Raw genomic sequence first — 23174 nt, 5'->3', positions numbered from 1 at the left:
GTCTTAGAAGCATGTGAACACAGGAGGACCAAGCAAGGAACTGAAGCCACAGACCTCCTATATATATGAGCTAGGCATCCAGCTCCTCCCAGTGGGAAGGAGAAGCCGCAGGGTGGGAGGCTACAAGAAACCCAGAAACCAAGATGGCCGCCAGCACATGTCAAACGAAGGAGAACAGCAAGAAGGTAAGACCATGACATCTATTCAGTAGGACTATCATCTGTGTATCCACCTGACTTCTCCACAACGCAACTGATGGTCCCAACCCCATTTATAAGGCAAGAAATCCCACTTATTAAACCTGACAGGGCACACCTGTGAAGTGAAAACCATTTCAGGTGACTACCTCTTGAAGCTCATCAAGATAATGCCAAGAGTGTGCAAAGCAGTAATCAAAGCAAAAGGTGGCTACGTTGAAGAACCTAGAATATGACATATTTTCAGTTGTTTCCCACTTTTCTGTTATGTATATAATTCCACATGTGTTAATTCATAGTTTTGATGCCTTCAGTGTGAATCTACAATTTTCATAGTCATGAAAATAAAGAAAACTCTTTGAATGAGAAGGTGTGTCCAAACTTTTGGTCTGTACTGTATATATATATATATATATATATATATATATATAGTGCTGCTGGGGGCATAATAACTGATACTGCTTACAGGTTGACTCTTATCAAAATGAACAAGGCCTGGATTGCCACTGACTTTTCTACTCCACCAGAGACAAGCGGCTGAACATAAAGGCAATTTAAATGTGGCTTGTATGGTGTATTGAATACACTGTATTCCCATGCACCCCTTCCACCACAAAAAAGGGTATATGGTTCAATCTGCCTTTTCTCATATCAACATGCTTATTAGGCTGCCCCAGCTCTTAATGTTTTAGAGGGTCAGCTCAGCAGCAGACCCTCACCCTAATATTTTAGAGGGTCACCAGCAGACCCTCGCCCATAATGTTTTAGATGGGCAGATCAGCAGCAGGCACTTGCCCCTAATGTTTTGGAGAGTCAGCTCAGCAGCAGACCCTCACCCCTAATGTTTTAGATGGTCAGATCAGCAGCAGACCCTCACCCCTAATGTTTTAGAGGGTCAGCTCAGCAGCAGACCCTCATCCCTAATGTTTTAGGTGGTCAGATCAGCAACAGGCCCTCGCCCCTAATGTTTAGAGGGTCACTAGCAGGCCATCAATCATAATTTTTAAAGGGTGTGTATGATGCCCTCCTTTATGTGTAATAAAGAGTGTATTGTAGTGCCGGTTCCTTGTAATTTTTGGCAGACCTTTCACTTAGTGCATAGGCTATATGAGTGTAGGAGTCCCACAACCTGAACAATTGTACCACAATGTGAATGATGCCCTCTTTTTTGTGACATACAGGTTATATCGGAGTACCTCTTCCTTGTAATTTTTGGCAGCACTTGCACTTTATATACAAGTAAATATACAGGAAAGAATGTTTCCTAACAATTTTTCATCTAAAATCGATTTTATCTTCAGTTTTGTGCGTATTATTGTGAGTCTGTAAAAGTGGCGTACTACTCAGACAACATCGTTCCCAGCAGTGACCTGGGAGTCCAAGATGCATCCAGACATCCTCCCCATGCTGTTCCCGAACCATTTCAGTGGTGTTTCCATCATGACCTTTTCCTGTGAACCAGACACCCTTCCCTCTTCAGAGCAGGGGTGCCTGGTTTAATGCTTGGGTTCTCCCATTGACTTCCATTGGGCTTGGTTGCTCTATAGAGCACCAAGGCATTCCAAAGTGTTCTACTCGAGTACCTGAGCACTTTGGTGCTCGATCAACACTACTCCTAACAGCTAGGTCAGAATGGCCTACATGTCGGGTAATTCATTGAAACAACCATACTGCTTCTCTAAGTTAAATGATGCACCCCCTTCTCAAAGTCTGTCAGGTGCATAATAGAGGCATGTCTAGCAGTCAACGATCTCTCACCAAGAGGTACACCCAAAAGTAGCCTATTAGAGCTTTTTTAAAAGGCAACCAATGGAAGCACTTTTACACCCTCTTGTGGCAAGTCCCAGTGTCTGATTAAACCATAACTGTAATCATTTACATATCTGCCTGAGACATGACTGCATGCAGACTTTTGCAGTAATTCGACATTTCTGTCTGGGTGCATTATTTTCTTTGTCAGTGAATGTACATTATGTAGTTTATCACTGCTGGAGACTAGCATTTTAGATACTTTTAAAGCATAAATCCTGATTCAGATAGCGATATTAAAGATAGTCTGTGTTGTAGCTGCAGCAAGCAGAGGATTTTTAATACACAGTGAGGTCTGTGTCAAGAACCAGCGGGTGTGAACCCACTGTGCCACGTGTCATACCTCCTCTATAGGCGTTGTCTAAGTGAACCCCTCGATCTTCACAGTACCCCAGATTGTGGGGATAGACTTTCCCGAGGGGAACAACAGGTCGCTACCTCTTGAGGAGGATAGCTACACGAGGCAGCTGGTCTAGATGGACCAGGAGGTACCTGAAAAAGGTACCAGAGGTACAGGCATTGTCAGCAGGCTGAGCCATTTCTAGGATCAACAGTGCAGGACCTAACGATGAGGCAGAGGCAAAGTCAGACAGGCAATAGGTCAGGGCAGGCGGCACAGGTACAGGTCAGGCAATCTGGGTCGGCAACAGGAGAGTCAAGCCAGGCAGGCATGGATCAAACAGGTAGCAGAGTCCAAGAACACAAGTGCGAGTCAGGAACACAGGAGCATGAGCAGATATCAGGAACCTAAGCAGGACACAAGAACCTTGACACCGAGGCATCTGGGAAGGGGGCTGAGACACTTATATATGTGCAGGAGGGCTAGGGTTGGTTGGTGAGGTCACATGATCCAACCCATAAAACACAGGAAGTGACATGCGCCGGCACTTAAGAAAATGCTGCAGGAAACAAGCAGCAAGCATGCTGTGGCCAGGGCTGAAAGGAAACTGTCACGGTCCTTTCTGTGAGAGAAGTGAGAAGATCGGATAGACTTACTGCACGTGAAGCTGACAGGTCTCTCTGTTTTCCTCTATATATGTTGTTGTTTGGCAGGATCTCACCTCTCCTCAGGTGCCGCTCGTTATCAGTGATGAGGCTCTATTTAGATCCGCCTCACACTGCTGACCATGCGGTTGATCGTTTCTGCTTGGAGATGCTAGTGCTGGTTTGTCTTGGATCTCCTGCTTCTCCATACATCTCTAAGCTAAGTACTTGTTGCCTTCGCTGTTTCTTATTATCTGGTGTGTGTTGTTTCTAGGCCTCAGGGAGACGCAGGTTCCTTCATTCTGGAAGGAACCAGATGTCTCATCCCCTGCTACCTATCCTAGGGCTCGCCAGTTTTAGCAGGGCTTTAGGTATCCGGTGTATTAGCATTTCCACCATAAGAATCTGCTCATACTGGCAGGAGTTAGGGAAAGGCCTAGGGATTACTAGGAGGTGACCATCCCTCTTCTTGAGCTTTTGAGGCCTAGATGGTTGTCTATTCGTTGTGGTGTGTATTTGGTGTTTTTCCTTCGCCTTAACCTGTGACAGAAACACTGGCAACAGATCACCGATGAACAGGGCACCCGAGACCGTGGCGGTAACCAGGGGAACAGCGGCGCACAGCTGTCCCTCTTACAGTACCCCCCATCCTTATGCCCCCTCTTCCACGACGAGAACAAAACCTTTTTATCAAGTTCGGAGCATAAATGTTCTCTTCTGGTTCCCAAGACCTCTCCTCAGGACCAAAGCCCTTCCAGTCCACAAGATAGTAGGTCTTTTTGCCACGCTTCTTGATGTCCAGAATGTCTTTGACCTCAAATATCTCATAAGAATCTTCAGATACCGGAGTTGGAGTAGAAGGAGCCGTCGAGAAGTGATCAAGAACTACTGGTTTTAGTAAGGACACGTGGAAGGCATTAGGAATACGCAGAGAGAGAGGCAGACGTAACTTATATGTCACTTTGTTGATCCTCCTCAATACTTCAAAGAGTCCAAGGGACCTAGGAGCAAACTTGAAACTGGGAACCCCTAAGCAGATGTTTTTAGAGGAGAGCCTTACCTTATCTCCAGATGAGAACTGAGGTGGTTTTCTTCTTCTCTTGTCTGTCCTTGGTGTCACACCAAATCTTCAAAATAGCCCTAAAAGAGGAATCCACAGCTGGTACCCCAGAAGATGTAGGAACAGGGAGAGGAGTAGGAGGGTGTTGTCTATAAATGACAAAGAATGGAGAGGATCCAGTAGAATTCAGCCCAAGGTTGCTGTACCCAGTTGTTGTGTTGGGCTGAAAAAAAGTCTGGAGATAGTTCTCTAATATTTCATTGACCCGCTCTACTTGCGCATTGGTCTGGGGATCATAACTGGAAGAGAAGTCCAGCTCAATTTTGAGCAGCTGGCATACAGCTCTCCAGAGCTTAGAGGTAAACTGGACTCCGCGATCGGAAACAAGATGCCAAGGTAGACCATGCAAGCGGAATACGTGTCTCACAAACAGTTTAGCAAGTTCAGTAGCCGAAGGCAGTCCAGCCAAAGGAACGAAGTGCGCTATCTTGGAGAACCGGTCCACGACCACACAGATAGCTGTACATCCGGCAGAAGAGGGCAGATCTGTAACAAAGTCCATGGCAATGTGTTGCCATGTGGCATCAGGAACAAGAAGAGGTAACAACAGCCTGGGTGGTTTAGTCCTGTAGATTTTAATCTGAGCACAGACGGTGCAAGCAGACACATAATCACGCACATTCTTAAACAGTGTTGGCCAGCAGTAGTGGCGAGACAAAAGTTCTATGGTCTTGCAGATCCCTGGGTGACCAGTCAGTTTGGAGTTGTGCACCCAAGCTAGAATAAGTTTTCTCTGGGCAGATGGCACCAATTTCTTCCCGGGAAGGCTGTCTTTTACCAGGACAGGAGCCACTGCGGTCAAGCGAGCAGGAACTACAATGTACTGGGGCTCCTCCTGCTGGTTTGGAGAAGTCAAATGACCGAGACAGAGCATCCGCCTTGATGTTCTTCTCGGCCGGGTGAAAGTGAAGCTCGAAATGAAAACGGGAGAAGAAGAGTGCTCATCTGGCTTGGCGAGGGTTCAGACGCTGGGCTGTCTGCAGATATGTAAGGTTCTTGTGGTCGGTGAAGATTATCACTGAATGCTGGGCCCCGTCCAATGGATAACGCCACTTCTCCAAGGCAAGTTTTATGGCCAGAAGTTCTCTGTCTTCTATACAGTAATTCCTCTCAGCAGGGGAGAAGAGCTTGGAGAAAAATCCACATGTAAACATCTTACCCTTGGAACCTTTCTGTAGTAAAATAGACCCGGCTCCTATGGAGGAGGCGTCCACTTCTAAAAAGAATTGGCAGGAGACATCGGGATGATGCAGAACAGGTGCAGAAGCAAAGGACCTTTTTAATTGGACGAAGGCAGCCTCCGTTTCAGGAGTCCAGACTTTGGCATTCACCCCTTTCTTAGTAAGAGCGGAGATCGGAGATGTAAGAGATAAAATTTGGGATGAACTGATTATAGAAATTAGCAAATCCAAGGAAGCGCTGTATAGAATGAAGACCCTGTGGGCGGGGCAAGTTCATTACTGCATTGAATTTTTCAGGATCGATCTGCGACCCGGCATCCGAGATTATGCATCCGAGGAACGGTACGGTAGATTTTTCAAAAATGCATTTCTCGAGTTTGGCATAAAGTCAATTTTCTCTCAACCGCTGTAAAACCAAACATACAGTACAGACCAAAAGTTTGGACACACCTTCTCATTCAAAGAGTTTTCTTTATTTTCATGACTATGAAAATTGTAGATTCACACTGAAGGCATCAAAACTATGAATTAACACATGTGGAATTATATACATAACAAAAAAGTGTGAAACAACTGAAAATATGTCATATTCTAGGTTCTTCAAAGTAGCCACCTTTTGCTTTGATTACTGCTTTGCACACTCTTGGCATTCTCTTGATGAGCTTCAAGAGGTAGTCACCTGAAATGGTCTTCCAACAGTCTTGAAGGAGTTCCCAGAGATGCTTAGCACTTGTTGGCCCTTTTGCCTTCACTCTTTGAGGTCTAGCTCACTGCGATTTCTGAGGCTGGTGACTCGGATGAACTTATCCTCCACAGCAGAGGTGACTCTTGGTCTTCCTTTCCTGGGGCGGTCCGCATGTGAGCCAGTTTCTTTGTAGCGCTTGATGGTTTTTGTGACTGCACTTGTGGACACTTTCAAAGTTTTCCCAATTTTTCGGACTGACTGACCTTAATTTCTTAAAGTAATGATGGCCACTCGTTTTTCTTTACTTAGCTGCTTTTTTCTTGCCTCATATTGGGCAGACTAGATGGGCCAAATGGTTCTTATCTGCCGACACATTCTATGTTTCTATGTTGCCATAATACAAATTCTAACAGTCTATTCAGTAGGATTATCAGCTGTGTATCCACCTGACTTCTCCACAACGCAACTAATGGTCCCAACCATATTTATAAGGCAAGAAATCCCACTTATTAAACCTGACAGGGCACACCTGTGAAGTGAAAACCATTTCAGGTGACTACCTCTTGAAGCTCATCAAGAGAATGCCAATAGTGTGCAAAGCAGTAATCAAAGCAAAAGGTGGCTACTTTGAAGAACCTAGAATATGACATATTTTCAGTTGTTTCACACTTTTGTTTGTTATGTATATATTTCCACATGTGTTAATTCATAGTTTTGATGCCTTCAGTGTGAATCTACAATTTTCATAGTCATGAAAATAAAGAAAACTCTTTGAATGAGAAGGTGTGACCAAACTTTTGGTCTGTACTGTACATTCTTCAGGTGATTGGTCAAATCTGGAGAATAGATCAGTATATCATCCAGGTACACTATCACGCAGACATAGAGCAGGTCCCAGAAGATATTGTTTACCAACTTCTGGAATACTGCGGAGCATTGCACAGACCGAAGGGCATAACAAGATACTCACAGTGTCCATCACGAGTGTTGAAAGCAGTCTTCCACTCATTGCCCTTTTGAAAGCAGATAAGGTTGTATGCGCCGCGCAGGTCAAATTTTGTGAAGACCTTAGCTCCCTGGATCCTGTCAAAGAGTTCTGAGATTAGTGGAAAAGGGTATCGATTCTTGACTATGACCTTATTCAGACCTCGATAGTCGATACAGGGCCGTATGGATCCATTTTTTTTCCTGCACAAAGAAGAACTGGGCACCGGCAGGTGAAGGAGATTTCCGGATAAACCCCCTCTCGAGATTGTCCTTGATGTAATCACGCATCGTTTGGGTTTTAGGAAGTGAGAGTGGGTGTACTCAACCACGAGGAGGAGTGGCACCAGGCAGAAGATCAATCGGACAATCATAAGGACGATGAGGAAGCAGGGTCTCTTTCTTACTGAAGACATCTGCAAAACTGCATACTGCTGCGGAAGTCCAGGTAGGTCTACAGGTCTAGGCGAGGAAGCAGGTCGGACCTCTGATAAGCAGGTGGACTGGCAGGATGATCCCCAACGCTGAATCTGACCCGAGTGCTAGTCCAGAACTGGAGTGTGCTGATGCAGCCAGGGAAGACCAAGGATAACCTGATCCACGGACGCTGGCAACACATAGAAGGAGATCATCTCAGAATGCAGAACCCCTATTTGCAACTTAAAGGGGTTGTCCGGGATCAAACTTATTATTTTTAAAACATCTTACTCACCCTTAGTAGCCAAGTCTATGTTCCCAAGGTGGTTTGAGGTATCTTTTACACTGGAGCATGGCTCCTACAGTCCTGAACAGATTGTTTGTCTGTTCCTTCACTTCCTGCTGCACTGCGCTATGGGTCCCAGTGCAGGGCGGCATCTGCTGATTTCTCCTGTCTAACATCGTGTCCCTGCACCCGTCCCCCCTCATACATAGAATGAAATGGAAACAGTCGGCACTCCTCTTCCGGAATTGTGGTGCTCGCGCCCAGGGTAAGAAAAACCCACTCGAATATCAAACAAAAAAAAAAGATGCACTCAATTCGTATTCCCGATTTAAACCTCTTGGTACAAAATACTATCGGGAATACAAATTGAGTGCATTCTTGTAAGATAAATAAATGTTTTTCTTTTTGTCTTTTTTGCAATAGACAACAAATGTCATTGTATTTTAATACATATTTTTGTATTTATCTAGTTACAGAAAAAATGACGAGATTTGATGTCCCTAAGTTATGTGTAGCCTGTATGAGATTTATATCTCAGGGTAATTATTTTTAATATTAATATATGTGGTATTTTTGCATCTCATGCTCTCTGCTGACTCTGTTCCCTTTTTTTCTCACAGCCCAATCTATCTAAAGCTACAAGATTTAATGAAATGTTTATCAGCATTGTAACTTTGTTGCAACAATGTTTGTAATTGTTGCGCTTGATGTTTTGTGTATTTCTGTTTCTATGGTGATGCGACCTCATTATGTTCGATGCCGGTATGGGCGCACTATTTAAATGTGTTTCATGCAGCAATTTAACATGCTTGAAAAAGGCTCGCATTCGAGCCGAAACACGTGTCGCATCCGCGCTGTGTCTCCTCCATGCTTGAATAAAGCAGAATAATTTCTAACAAGAAGTGAAGTGACTGTGTTTTTTTTTATATCTCCCCTCATACATATTCTTGCATCCTGCACAGCCTCCACTCCTCCTTTGATCGGCCCCCTCATACATATTCATCCTCCTGCCTCATATTCCTCCCCCTTATGTACACCCATAAACTCCTCCTTGCTCTATCTCTGGCATCTGTCATGTGCTCAGTCACACTGTAAGGGGGAACGCTCCCACATGCATACATAAACATACCGGACAGCGTCACACTGTAAGGGGAACGCTCCCACATGTATCCATAAACATACCGGACACAGTCACATTGTAAGGGGCACACTCCCATATGTATCCATAAACATATCTGACAGCATCACACTGTAAGGGGAACGCTCCCACATGTATCCATAAACATACTGGACACCGTCACACTGTAAGGGGAACGCTCCCACATGTATCCATAAATATACCGGACACCGTCACACTGTAAGGGGCATGCTCCCACATGCATACATAAACATACCGGACACAGTCACACTGTAAGGGGAACGCTCCCACATGCATCCATAAACATACCGGACACAGTCACACTGTAAGGGGCACACTCCCACATGCATACATAAACATACCGGACATAGTCATACTGTAAGGGGAACGCTCTCACATGCATACATAAACATACCGGACACAGTCACACTGTAAGGGGCACACTCCCACATGCATACATAAACATACCGGACAGCATCACACTGTAAGGGGCACGCTCCCACATGCATGCATAAACATCCTGGACACCTTCACACTGTAAGGGGCACACTCCCATATGCATACATAAACATACCGTACAGCATCACACTGTAAGGGGCACGCTCCCACATGCATACATAAACATACCGGACACAGTCACACTGTAAGGGGCACGCTCCCACATGCATACATAAACATACCGGACACAGTCACACTGTAAGGGGAACGCTCCCACATGCATACATAAACATACCGGACACAGTCACACTGTAAGGGGAACGCTCCCACATGCAAACATAAACATATCGGACACAGTCACACTGTAAGGGGCACGCTCCCACATGCATACATAAACATATCTGACAGCATCACACTGTAAGGGGCATGCTCCCACATGCATACATAAACATACCGGACAGCATCACACTGTAAGGGGCACGATCCCACATGCATACATAAACATATCGGACACCGTCACACTGTAAGGGGAACACTCCCACATGCATCCATAAACATACCGGACACAGTCACATTGTAAGGGGCACGCTCCCATATGTATCCATAAACATATCTGACAGCATCACACTGTAAGGGGAACGCTCCCACATGTATCCATAAACATACTGGACACCGTCACACTGTAAGGGGAACGCTCCCACATGTATCCATAAATATACCGGACACCGTCACACTGTAAGGGGCATGCTCCCACATGCATACATAAACATACCGGACACAGTCACACTGTAAGGGGAACGCTCCCACATGTATCCATAAACATACCGGACACAGTCACACTGTAAGGGGCACACTCCCACATGCATACATAAACATACCGGACAGCGTCACACTGTAAGGGGAACGCTCCCACATGTATCCATAAACATACCGGACACAGTCACATTGTAAGGGGCACGCTCCCATATGTATCCATAAACATATCTGACAGCATCACACTGTAAGGGGAACGCTCCCACATGTATCCATAAACATACTGGACACCGTCACACTGTAAGGGGAACGCTCCCACATGTATCCATAAATATACCGGACACCGTCACACTGTAAGGGGCATGCTCCCACATGCATACATAAACATACCGGACACAGTCACACTGTAAGGGGAACGCTCCCACATGCATCCATAAACATACCGGACACAGTCACACTGTAAGGGGCACACTCCCACATGCATACATAAACATACCGGACATAGTCATACTGTAAGGGGAACGCTCTCACATGCATACATAAACATACCGGACACAGTCACACTGTAAGGGGCACACTCCCACATGCATACATAAACATACCGGACAGCATCACACTGTAAGGGGCACGCTCCCACATGCATGCATAAACATCCTGGACACCTTCACACTGTAAGGGGCACACTCCCATATGCATACATAAACATACCGTACAGCATCACACTGTAAGGGGCACGCTCCCACATGCATACATAAACATACCGGACACAGTCACACTGTAAGGGGCACGCTCCCACATGCATACATAAACATACCGGACACAGTCACACTGTAAGGGGAACGCTCCCACATGCATACATAAACATACCGGACACAGTCACACTGTAAGGGGAACGCTCCCACATGCAAACATAAACATATCGGACACAGTCACACTGTAAGGGGCACGCTCCCACATGCATACATAAACATATCTGACAGCATCACACTGTAAGGGGCATGCTCCCACATGCATACATAAACATACCGGACAGCATCACACTGTAAGGGGCACGATCCCACATGCATACATAAACATATCGGACACCGTCACACTGTAAGGGGAACACTCCCACATGCATCCATAAACATACCGGACACAGTCACACTGTAAGGGGAACGATCCCACATGCATACATAAACATACCGGACACAGTCACACTGTAAGGGGAACGCTCCCACATGCAAACATAAACATATCGGACACAGTCACACTGTAAGGGGCTCGCTCCCACATGCATACATAAACATATCGGACACCGTCACACTGTAAGGGGAACACTCCCACATGCATCCATAAACATACCGGACACAGTCACTGAAAGGGGCACACTCCCACATGCATACATAAACATATCGGACACCGTCACACTGTAAGGGGCACACTCCCACATGCATACATAAACATACCGGACAGCATCACACTGTAAGGGGCACGATCCCACATGCATACATAAACATATCGGACACCGTCACACTGTAAGGAGAACACTCCCACATGCATCCATAAACATACCGGACACCGTCACACTGTAAGGGGAACACTCCCACATGCATACATAAACATATCGGACACCGTCACACTGTAAGGGGCACACTCCCACATGCATACATAAACATACCGGACAGCATCACACTGTAAGGGGCACGCTCCCACATGCATGCATAAACATCCTGGACACCTTCACACTGTAAGGGGCACACTCCCACATGCATACATAAACATACCGTACAGCATCACACTGTAAGGGGCACGCTCCCACATGCATACATAAACATACCGGACACAGTCACACTGTAAGGGGCACGCTCCCACATGCATACATAAACATACCGGACACAGTCACACTGTAAGGGGAACGCTCCCACATGCAAACATAAACATATCGGACACAGTCACACTGTAAGGGGCTCGCTCCCACATGCATACATAAACATATCTGACAGCATCACACTGTAAGGGGAACGCTCCCACATGCATACATAAACATATTTGACAGCCTCACACTGTAAGGGGAACACTCCCACATGCATACATAAACATACCGGTCACAGTCACACTGTAAGGGGCACACTCCCACATGCATACATAAACATACCGGACACAGTCACACTGTAAGGGGCACACTCCCACATGCATACATAAACATACAGGACAGCGTCACACTGTAAGGGGCACGCTCCCACATGCATACATAAACATACCGGACAACCTCACACTGTAAGGGGCACGATCCCACATGCATACATAAACATACCGGACAGCATCACACTGTAAGGGGCACGATCCCACATGCATACATAAACATATCGGACACCGTCACACTGTAAGGGGAACACTCCCACATGCATCCATAAACATACCGGACACAGTCACACTGTAAGGGGAACGATCCCACATGCATACATAAACATATCGGACACCGTCACACTGTAAGGGGCACACTCCCACATGCATACATAAACATACCGGACAGCATCACACTGTAAGGGGCACGATCCCACATGCATACATAAACATATCGGACACCGTCACACTGTAAGGGGAACACTCCCACATGCATCCATAAACATACCGGACACAGTCACACTGTAAGGGGAAGGATCCCACATGTATCCATAAACATATCGGACACCGTCACACTGTAAGGGGCACACTCCCACATGCATACATAAACATACCGGACAGCATCACACTGTAAGGGGCACGATCCCACATGCATACATAAACATATCGGACACCGTCACACTGTAAGGGGAACACTCCCACATGCATACATAAACATACCGGACAGCATCACACTGTAAGGGGCACGATCCCACATGCATACATAAACATACCGGACACCGTCACACTGTAAGGGGAACACTCCCACATGCATACATAAACATATCGGACACCGTCACACTGTAAGGGGCACACTCCCACATGCATACATAAACATACCGGACAGCATCACACTGTAAGGGGCACGCTCCCACATGCATGCATAAACATCCTGGACACCTTCACACTGTAAGGGGCACACTCCCACATGCATACATAAACATACCGTACAGCATCACACTGTAAGGGGCACGCTCCCACATGCATACATAAACATACCGGACACAGTCACACTGTAAGGGGCACGCTCCCACATGCATACATAAACATACCGGACACAGTCACACTGTAAGGGGCTCGCTCCCACATGCATACATAATCATATCTGACAGCATCACACTGTAAGGGGAACGCTCCCACATGCATACATAAACATATTTGACAGCCTCACACTGTAAGGGGAACACTCCCACATGCATACATAAACATACCGGACACAGTCACACTGTAAGGGGCACGCTCCCACATGCATACATAAACATACCGGACACAGTCACACTGTAAGGGGCTCGCTCCCACATGCATACATAATCATATCTGACAGCATCACACTGTAAGGGGAACGCTCCCACATGCATACATAAACATATTTGACAGCCTCACACTGTAAGGGGAACACTCCCACATGCATACATAAACATACCGGACACAGTCACACTGTAAGGGGCACGCTCCCACATGCATACATAAACATACCGGACACAGTCACACTGTAAGGGGAACGCTCCCACATGCAAACATAAACATATCGGACACAGTCACACTGTAAGGGGCTCGCTCCCACATGCATACATAAACATATCTGACAGCATCACACTGTAAGGGGAACGCTCCCACATGCATACATAAACATATTTGACAGCCTCACACTGTAAGGGGAACACTCCCACATGCATACATAAACATACCGGACACAGTCACACTGTAAGGGGCACACTCCCACATGCATACATAAACATACCGGACACAGTCACACTGTAAGGGGCACACTCCCACATGCATACATAAACATACAGGACAGCGTCACACTGTAAGGGGCACGCTCCCACATGCATACATAAACATACCGGACAACATCACACTGTAAGGGGCACGCTCCCACATGCATACATAAACATACCGGACAGCATCACACTGTAAGGGGAACGATCCCACATGCATACATAAACATATCGGACACCGTCACACTGTAAGGGGAACACTCCCACATGCATCCATAAACATACCGGACACAGTCACACTGTAAGGGGAACGATCCCACATGCATACATAAACATATCGGACACCGTCACACTGTAAGGGGCACACTCCCACATGCATACATAAACATACCGGACAGCATCACACTGTAAGGGGCACGATCCCACATGCATACATAAACATATCGGACACCGTCACACTGTAAGGGGAACACTCCCACATGCATCCATAAACATACCGGACACAGTCACTGAAAGGGGCACACTCCCACATGCATACATAAACATATCGGACACCGTCACACTGTAAGGGGCACACTCCCACATGCATACATAAACATACCGGACAGCATCACACTGTAAGGGGCACGATCCCACATGCATACATAAACATATCGGACACCGTCACACTGTAAGGGGAACACTCCCACATGCATCCATAAACATACCGGACACCGTCACACTGTAAGGGGAACACTCCCACATGCATCCATAAACATACCGGACACCGTCACTGTAAGGGGCACACTCCCACATGCATACATAAACATACCGGACACAGTCACACTGTAAGGGGCACGCTCCCACATGCATACATAAACATACCGGACACAGTCACACTGTAAGGGGAACGCTCCCACATGCATACATAAACATATTTGACAGCCTCACACTGTAAGGGGCACACTCCCACATGCATACATAAACATACCGGACACCGTCACACTGTAAGGGGAACACTCCCACATGCATCCATAAACATACCGGACACCGTCACTGTAAGGGGCACACTCCCACATGCATACATAAACATACCGGACACCGTCACACTGTAAGGGGCACACTCCCATATATATATATATATATATATATATATACATATTTCAAAGTAAACCTTATATACTGCCTGGCAATCAGTTGAAACCGATGTATAAGCACAGGAAAGGGAAATGCACACACTGCAACTCCAAAAGGAGAATGTGCAAAAAAGATTCAGTCCAAAACACAAGTTTCAACTAGACAAAAGCAGCCTCATTACATAAATAGGATAATCCGTTTATTTCAAATAAACAAAAAAAAATAAAAAGCAGACTGATTACACTAATATTATTACCTTTTCTTTCAACTGAACCTTTGTTTAATTATCATTTTTTTTTACACAATCAACATGCCATTGTCTAACTGCAATATATGCAATTAGCACGGCCCTGTAATCCTGTGATGAAAGGAATTCCTCCTTTCTAAAGCCTTCTGCCCCATTAGCAAGTAATTCAGGTGGGAGGAGTTTTCTATGCTAACAAGCATAGTTATCCTGCTCCATTCATTGTAATGCTGAAGGCACGGTGACGTCACCGACTGTGGGCGGGGCTTAGCGCGAAGCCGACCGGACAAGTTAACGCCCCTCCAACTTCTCTGCATAATTATCTAGACTGCCAGTGACATCTCCCTGAGCAGAGGAAGAGGCGTTGCTCGTCTGCCAGGGACCCGGTATGTCACTGAAGATAAGAAAACACTCACTTCCGGCCAAGAGTTGAAAAGAGGAAAACGGGGCTTCAGCAATATGTTCTAAAGGTACCACATGCATGTTTGTAATTTAGATTACCATTAGACAAACGTCCCCGATCCCGGACAACCCCATAGTAACAGAAAGCACAGGTTCGGGAAGTGGCAGGCCATTTACGGAAGCCACTGACTGACGCCTTTCTAGACAGATGGTAGGAAGCCGGTACTGATGGACCAGAGCTTGCTGAATGAAGTTACTGGCTGACCCAGAGTCCAAGAATGCAGACACAGACAGTGTGACTCACTTGTGATAGAGAGGCACCAGAACTGAAAGTTTCGGAGAGGACTTCTTCTTGTCTAGAACCATCTCTCCAATTGACCCTAGGCATTGGCGTTTCCCGGCTTCTGTGGACAATTACGCACAAAGTAGGCCTTGCCTCCACAATACAGACACAGGTTCTCTGCTTTGCGGCGTAAACGTTCCTGGGCAGACAATCGAAGGTGCTCTATTTGCATGGGCTCTTCAGATGGGATGGACACTAGACACTAGAGGAAGAACCGGCCTCTGGAAGGATGGAGCGAAAAAACAGGGTTGTCTTCTTGTGCCTGTGACCTCCCTAGAACGTTCCCTGAAACGCATATCTATCCTTGTGGCCAAGGTGATCAGGTCATTCAGAGTAGACGGACGGTCGCGACCAGCTAATTCATCCTTAATCCGCTCAGAAAGGCCCTCCCAGAACACTGCCAGTTGTGCCTTATTGTTCCATGCAAGTACGAAACTGGATGGCGTACTGACCCACAGAGGAACCCTGTCGTAGATGCAGCAGTGCTGATGCAGCGGAGGATGTGCGGCTGGGCTTTTCAAAGACCAGCTGGAAGGTAGCCAGGAAAGGCCTCATGCACACGACCGTTGTTGTGTTCCGTTCCGCAAAATGGGGTTCCGTTGTTCCGTGATACGTTTTTGTTTCCGTGTGTCTTCCTTTATTTTTAGAGGACCACCAGACATAAAGTAAAGTAAAAAAAAGTCTAAGACAGGTTTGCCATGCAAATGATAGGGTATAAACCGGACGCGCATGACAATCTTGTGTGCCTCCACGTTTTTTAGCGGTCCCATTGACTTGAATGGGTCCGCGAACCGTTTTCCGCGAAAATAATAGGACAGGTTATATTTTTTTGACGGACTGGAAACACGGATCACAGACGCGGATGGCAAACGGTGCATTAGCCGAGTTTTCAACGGACCCATTGTGGGTCCGCAGAAAATCACGTACAGTGATGGATCAGGTGATGGACCATGTGATGAGCGTAGTGATGTCATCAAAGGTCCTATTCCTCACAGAACAAGACAGAAGAGAAGACGGCTGCGCGAACAAGTGGATTAAGGTGAGTTAAAAAATTATTATTATTTTTTTTTAACCCCTCCAGCACTATTATACTATGCATTCTGTATTCAGAATGCAATTATTTTCCCTTATAACCATGTTATAAGGGGAAACAATACAATCTACACAACACCTAAACCAAACCTGAACTTCTGTGAAGAAGATCGGGTCTGGGTAGGTACCACATTCAGTTTTTTATCACACACGTGCAAAACGCATTGCACCCGCGTGATAAAGACTGAACAACGAAATGCAATCGCAGTTAAAACTGACTGCAATTGCGTACCTACTCGCGTGGGTTTGCCGCAATGCACCGGGACGCATTCGGACCTAATCCGGACACGCTTGTGTGAAAGAGGCCTAAAGCTGTTTCTCCCACAATGCTGTGCGGTCTATAGCTTCAGTTGGACCTGTGGACATCTGGTGTTTGGATCTCGAGTTCCTGGTGCTGCCATAGCTTCTTGGAAGTTAACTGAGAACTAACAAACACAACACTCTGCAAAGTAATATATTTCAAGCACAGAGTTGTGGAGACCTTGTTCTTTTTAGCTTTGTAGGAAGCATTTATACCATAGTAATACCTTTGCTGCCACCTAGTGGAAAGTAGCGATCATTGCAATGAACCAGGAGACGTGTGTTTCTTCTTATTACATTACTGAATAGCCAATGTGTTATTGTCTATTCCTTAGGTTACATCACCTTCATCTTTCTATATGGTTTGAATGAAGAATAAATAAACAGCTTTTTCACTGTATGTGCCTGGGAAACCCAGGGAAGTTTTTATAGTCCGGAGTCATCTTTAAGTCTAAATGCACACGATCAGGATTGCGTGCGGATTTTCCGCACGGATTTGCGTGTGTAAAATGCGCACTGTGGGTCATGTACATTGTATTCTATGAAAATTTGAAATTCTCAATGCACACAATGCAGATTTTTTCAACGCGGATTTCGACCTGAGGTGCAGATTTAAAAATCCGCAGCATGTCAATTTATTTTTATTTTTCCTGATTGGATTTTCTTCATTCACTTAGTAAAATCCGCATCGAATCCGCACCAATTGATGTGGATTGACCGCACAGATTTACCTGCGGATTTCAGTGAGGATTCTCCGCACATGAATCCTGAACGTGTGCATGTACCACTTCCGTTTTGAGATGTCACCCTGAAAATAAGCCCCAAAAGTTGCATAGTTAAATTTTGCGAATTTTTGAAGCCAGAATTCTGGAAAGTAGGGCTTGAGAATGATTGTGTGTTGTGGAATTATATCTAATGATATCACAAGTTCTCCTGAGAGCTACTAAGGCTGAGTTCACATTACCGTTTAGCTTCCCATTCCTCTGATCCGTCGGAAGAAGAGATCCGCCATTTGGAGCATGTGACCCATCGAAGTGACGTCAGCAAGACAACAAACCAGGTCACGTGACTGGTTTGTAAAGTGAGCAAAAGAGGCTGAAAAGGTAATACAAGCATATTACATATATGATAGTATGACAATAGCATGTTTAAGGGAACATAACATTTGATTCCCCTTTAAGGCTTTCTTCATCCTAGCGTTAGGTATCTCCGACAGGGGGATGCTGGATGCTAGCTGACACCCACCGGCCCCGTTCCGGCTGCAACCTGGCAAACATGCTGCGGAACGCCCTTCCACATGCGTACAGTACACAGCTGTCTGCATCTTTTGCGGCCCTATTGAGTTGAATGGGTCCGCATGCAAATATGATATGGTAAATTAAATTGTGCCATTAAAAAATAAAACTTATCCAGCAAAAAACAGCTAGTTTTTCAGTGAATATGTGAACAGAAAAGTTAAAAACATGAAGAGGGAAAAACGAAAGTGATGAAATGTTGCATACCTGATGTCCAGTGGATTATTCATCCCTCCAGACTCCGGTGTTGTCCCCGTGGTAGGATGGCTGAGTGTCACGACTATGTGTTTGGTCGTGACTCTTTGTGTCGCATGCAGTTGTCAGCGGTCTGCTTGTTGTCTACCGCAGGTGAGGGCAGTTAGTATGTTGTCTCACGTGTGGTTGCCGCTGGCAACATGTTGTTGCTGGCAGTGTAGCAGCCTGAGCTGGGTGCCAGGCGGCTCGCTGTCAAGGCATGCGGTTGCATCTAGCAACGTGTGTTTGTATGTGTTCACTTTCCTTGTTTGGTTTGCACGGGTTCCAGTCAGCGTGTCTGTGGCAGGTAGGTGTGGTATTGGTTTAACTCACCTGCCATATCCATATGCTGTATATGTTTCCCCTCTCCTTGCTCCTTGGCCAGTGAGACTCCTGTTCGTCTGTGTCTAGGAGGAACAGGTCGTCTTACCCTGCTCCTAGTCCAGGGATTTCCTGAGGGCAAGTAGGGACCCGAGGTTCCGGAGTATGAGCCCTCCTACCATCTGGGTTGGCTCATACGGTTAGGAGTCAGGGTCAGACTTAGGGACGCGCTAGGAGGTGACCTGCTCCCTGATCCTGTCGTCCTGGCCTAGCAGCTACCCTTATCCTATTGACATTGCACGGTTGAGGGTTTCCCCCATTCTCATCCGTGACACTGAGACCAGAATGGACAGACATCCCACCTCTCACGCATACAGCTCCTTGTGCCCCTCTCACTCTCACAGATTGCCCCCATGTTCACCCCTCTCACACAGACTGCTCTCCATGGCCCATCTCTCTTAGACTGCGACCCATGTCCGCACTCTCACACAGACTGCTCCTGACGCCCCCTCTCTCTATCTATTCTCCCGGCGCCGGCTTCCTCACTGCGCCTGCGCCAACTACGTTACAGTGAGGAAGCCGGCACCAGGAGCGCGGCATTCACTCACTGTGCCTGCGCCGAATACAGAAGCGCACGGCGCAATTTGTGCGGAAATTGTTCTGCAGTGAGGATTTCCAAATCCACGGCATGTTAGTTGTTTGTGTTTTTTGTTGTGGATTTCACCCTTTTCAATGGAAGGGTGAGATCTGCGGCAAAACAGCATCTAATCTGCACACAAAAAACCCGCTTAGACGTTGCATATTTTGGAGCGGGTATGCTTTAGAAATGCACAAAAATCTGAATCTGCGGATCTTATGTGTGTTCACCCGCACTCGTGTGCAGGTGGCCTAAAGAGCAGCTGCCAGCAGAATCAACCCCATTGTTTTCCGGGATTTATATATAGATGACCTATCTATAGGATAGGTCAGTGGTGGCGATCCTATGGCACACGTGCCAGAGGGGGCACTCAGAGCCCTCTCTGTGGGCATGCGGCTCTGTGTGGACCGTGCGTAGGGTTGCCACCTGTGCACTATTACTACTGAGCCCCTCCATTGTGGAGTGCTCATTAGTACAGCCTTTGCCCCCCTCTTCTGCTTGTGTTAAAAAAATGAAATGACCTCATCCATTTGACCGCGCCGCGGTGAACACTCACTGCTGACTGGATACGAAGGACAAGACCTGCACTCGTTTCACAGCATTGACTGGAAGTAGTGCGAAATGTCATCATGTTGGAGCGCAGGTCTTGTCCTGCGCATCCAGTGAGCAGCGAGAGTGTTCACTGCGGCATGATCAATTGGATGAGGTGAGGTTTTTTTTTTGTACAAGAAGAGGGGAAGAGGGCCTTAATTATACTGTGGCCTCTAATGGAGACTGCGGGATTATTAATACTGGGGGCCACTAATGGAGGCAACCACTGTGGGATTATTAATACTGGGGGCCACTAATGGAGGCAACCACTGTGGGATTATTAATACTGGGGGCCTCTAATGGAGGCAACCACTGTGGGATTATTAATACTGGGGGCCACTAATGGAGGCAACCACTGCGGGATTATTAAAACTAGGGGCCACTAATGGGACTTTTTAATACTAGGGGGCGCCAGCAGGAGCACTCATTTTACTGGGGCCTGTGTTAAGCCACGCCTCCACAGCTTAAGTTGGACATTATTTTTCAGTATTCAGGTTAAATTGCCGTGCTTTCGATAAATAAATGGGTTTTGGGTTGGAGTTTGGGTAATCGGTCTCTAAAAAGTTCACCATCACTGGGAAAGGTCATCTATATCTGATAGTGGGGGTCCAACTCCCAGGACCCTCGCTGATCAGCTGTACAATGAGGCACTTAGTGAGCGCTTAGGCCTCTTCCCAGGTCATGTGACGTCACATTTATTGGTCACATGGGCTATGCGCAGCCGGTATCAAATGGACGGCGATGTGCTTGGTAAGCTGCCAGCTTCCTTAACCACCTCCGGACCGCCTAACGCAGATGTGCGGTCCGGAGGCGGCAGTGCTGCACACAGTCACGCGTATACGCGTCATCTCGCGAGATGCGAGATGACGCGCTTTGCCGGCCCGCGCATGCGCAGTTCGGGCCGGCATTTCGTCGAGGAGTAATTCGTCATCAGCTTGCCAGCCAATGATCGCGGCTGGCAAGCTGATGATTTTTTAAAAATCCAATCAAAGGCCAGATATCAGATCATATTAGTAAATATGATCTGATATATGGCTGCCTGCTCCTCTGCTGGTTCTTTTCGTCGGTTGGATCCAGCAGAGGAGCAGGCTTCACAGTGAGTACACCAACACTACATACTAGCCCCAGATCACCCCCCTGAACCCCAATTAACCCTTTGATCGCCCCTGTCAATCACTAGTGAAAGGAAAAAAGTGATCAGTGTAAACTGTCACTTTTTTTTTCCACTGGTATTGACCGTTAGGTTTTAGGTATAGTTTAGGCCCCTTGGTTAGGTAGTTAGCGATCAGTTAGCGCCCAGCCCACCGCACCGCAGTCCGTTATTCGCTGATTAGCGTATCGCTAATCAGCATTTGTACTTTTATAGTATCTGGAAGTGATCAAAACTGATCACGGTCAGATCTATAATTGTATTAGTGTCACTTTAGTTCGCCCTCCACCCAAAACGCAGTGTTTGCCCGATCGGTCGCCCACACGTGCGTTCGCCCACACCCGCCCCGCCGCAGTGACAAAATATATATATTTTTTGATCACTGCACATTCACTTTACACGCGCTGCGGCGATAAAAAAATCTGTTTTGATATTTTTTATCAACCGCAGCGGCCTCCGGTACTTCGCTAGCCTCCCCTTTGTAAGACAGGCTTGCTTTTTTTTTCTTGGGTAGTCTCAGGGAATACCCCTAAATTTAGTTGCCCACATGTCAAACAGGGGGTATTCTTCTGAAGAGGCCTACAGGCTTCTGACCCAGTCGGATGAGGAGTGGGAACCCTCATCTGATGAATCCAGCGGGTCAGAAAACGAACCTGTAGAAAGCAGTGGCTCTCTGACCCAAAGTTCGGACGAGGAGGCTGAGGTCCCTGATAGCACCAGGCGTACCCGGCCCCGTGTCGCTAGACCGCAGGTTGCGCAGGATCCACTTCAAGAGCAGCAGAGTGGGGCTGGTGCTGTCGGATTACGTGGTGAGGCATACACCAGCAGCGCAGCCCTCCCTGAACCTAGTACCAGCACTGCCGTACAACCTGGTGAAGTGGCGAGCACCAGAAGGGCAGTTGAAGCTGGTACGGTGGCACGTGCAGTAGTGACCCCGTCGCAGCCACCGCAAAGACGTGCCCGTAGAGCCTCTAGAATCCCTGAGGTGCTGGCAAACCCTGATTGGCAGTCCCCAACTTCAGCCGCACCTGTAGTTTTCCCTTTCACTGCCCAGTCTGGAGTTCGGGTTGAGACAGCTCAGATCGGTTCGGCCCTGGGATTTTTTGAGCTGTTCTTGACTGCGGAGCTCTTAGACTTAGTTGTGGCCGAAACAAACAGGTATGCCACACAATTTATAACCGCTAACCCGGGAAGCTTTTATGCCCAGCCTTTCCGGTGGAAACCAGTCCAAGTTTCCGAAATTAAAACTTTTCTGGGCCTTCTCCTCAACATGGGTCTAACTAAAAAGCATGAATTGCGGTCATATTGGTCCACGAACCCAATTCATCACATGCCCATGTTCTCTGCTGCTATGTCCAGGGCACGTTTTGAGGCCATCCTGCGTTTCCTGCACTTTAGTGACAACACCGCCTCCCGTCCCAGAGGCCACCCTGCTTTTGACCGGCTCCACAAAATTCGGCCCCTCATAGACCATTTCAACCTGAAATTTGCAGATTTGTATACCCCAGAGCAAAACATCTGCGTAGACGAGTCCCTGATACATTTTACCGGGCGCCTTGGCTTCAAACAATACATCCCAAGCAAGCGCGCC

General features: G+C 46.9%; 2 long non-coding RNA genes across 2 annotated transcripts; both read left to right on the top strand.

Moving 5' to 3' along the window:
* The first annotated feature begins 7804 nt into the window (after positions 1-7804).
* On the top strand, positions 7805-8534 carry LOC122940841. Its single transcript, XR_006390387.1, has 3 exons — positions 7805-7928; positions 8134-8202; positions 8284-8534. It is a non-coding gene; the product is annotated as an uncharacterized LOC122940841 (long non-coding RNA).
* A 7018-nt stretch (positions 8535-15552) lies between these two features.
* LOC122940027 lies at positions 15553-18746 on the top strand. Its single transcript, XR_006390232.1, has 3 exons — positions 15553-15688; positions 18327-18458; positions 18572-18746. It is a non-coding gene; the product is annotated as an uncharacterized LOC122940027 (long non-coding RNA).
* Positions 18747-23174: the final 4428 nt, after the last annotated feature.

The sequence above is a fragment of the Bufo gargarizans genome, chromosome 6, assembly GCF_014858855.1.
Source record: "Bufo gargarizans isolate SCDJY-AF-19 chromosome 6, ASM1485885v1, whole genome shotgun sequence".
Classification (NCBI taxonomy): Eukaryota; Metazoa; Chordata; class Amphibia; order Anura; family Bufonidae; genus Bufo; species Bufo gargarizans.
This window is presented reverse-complemented; position numbering and strand designations above follow the sequence as displayed.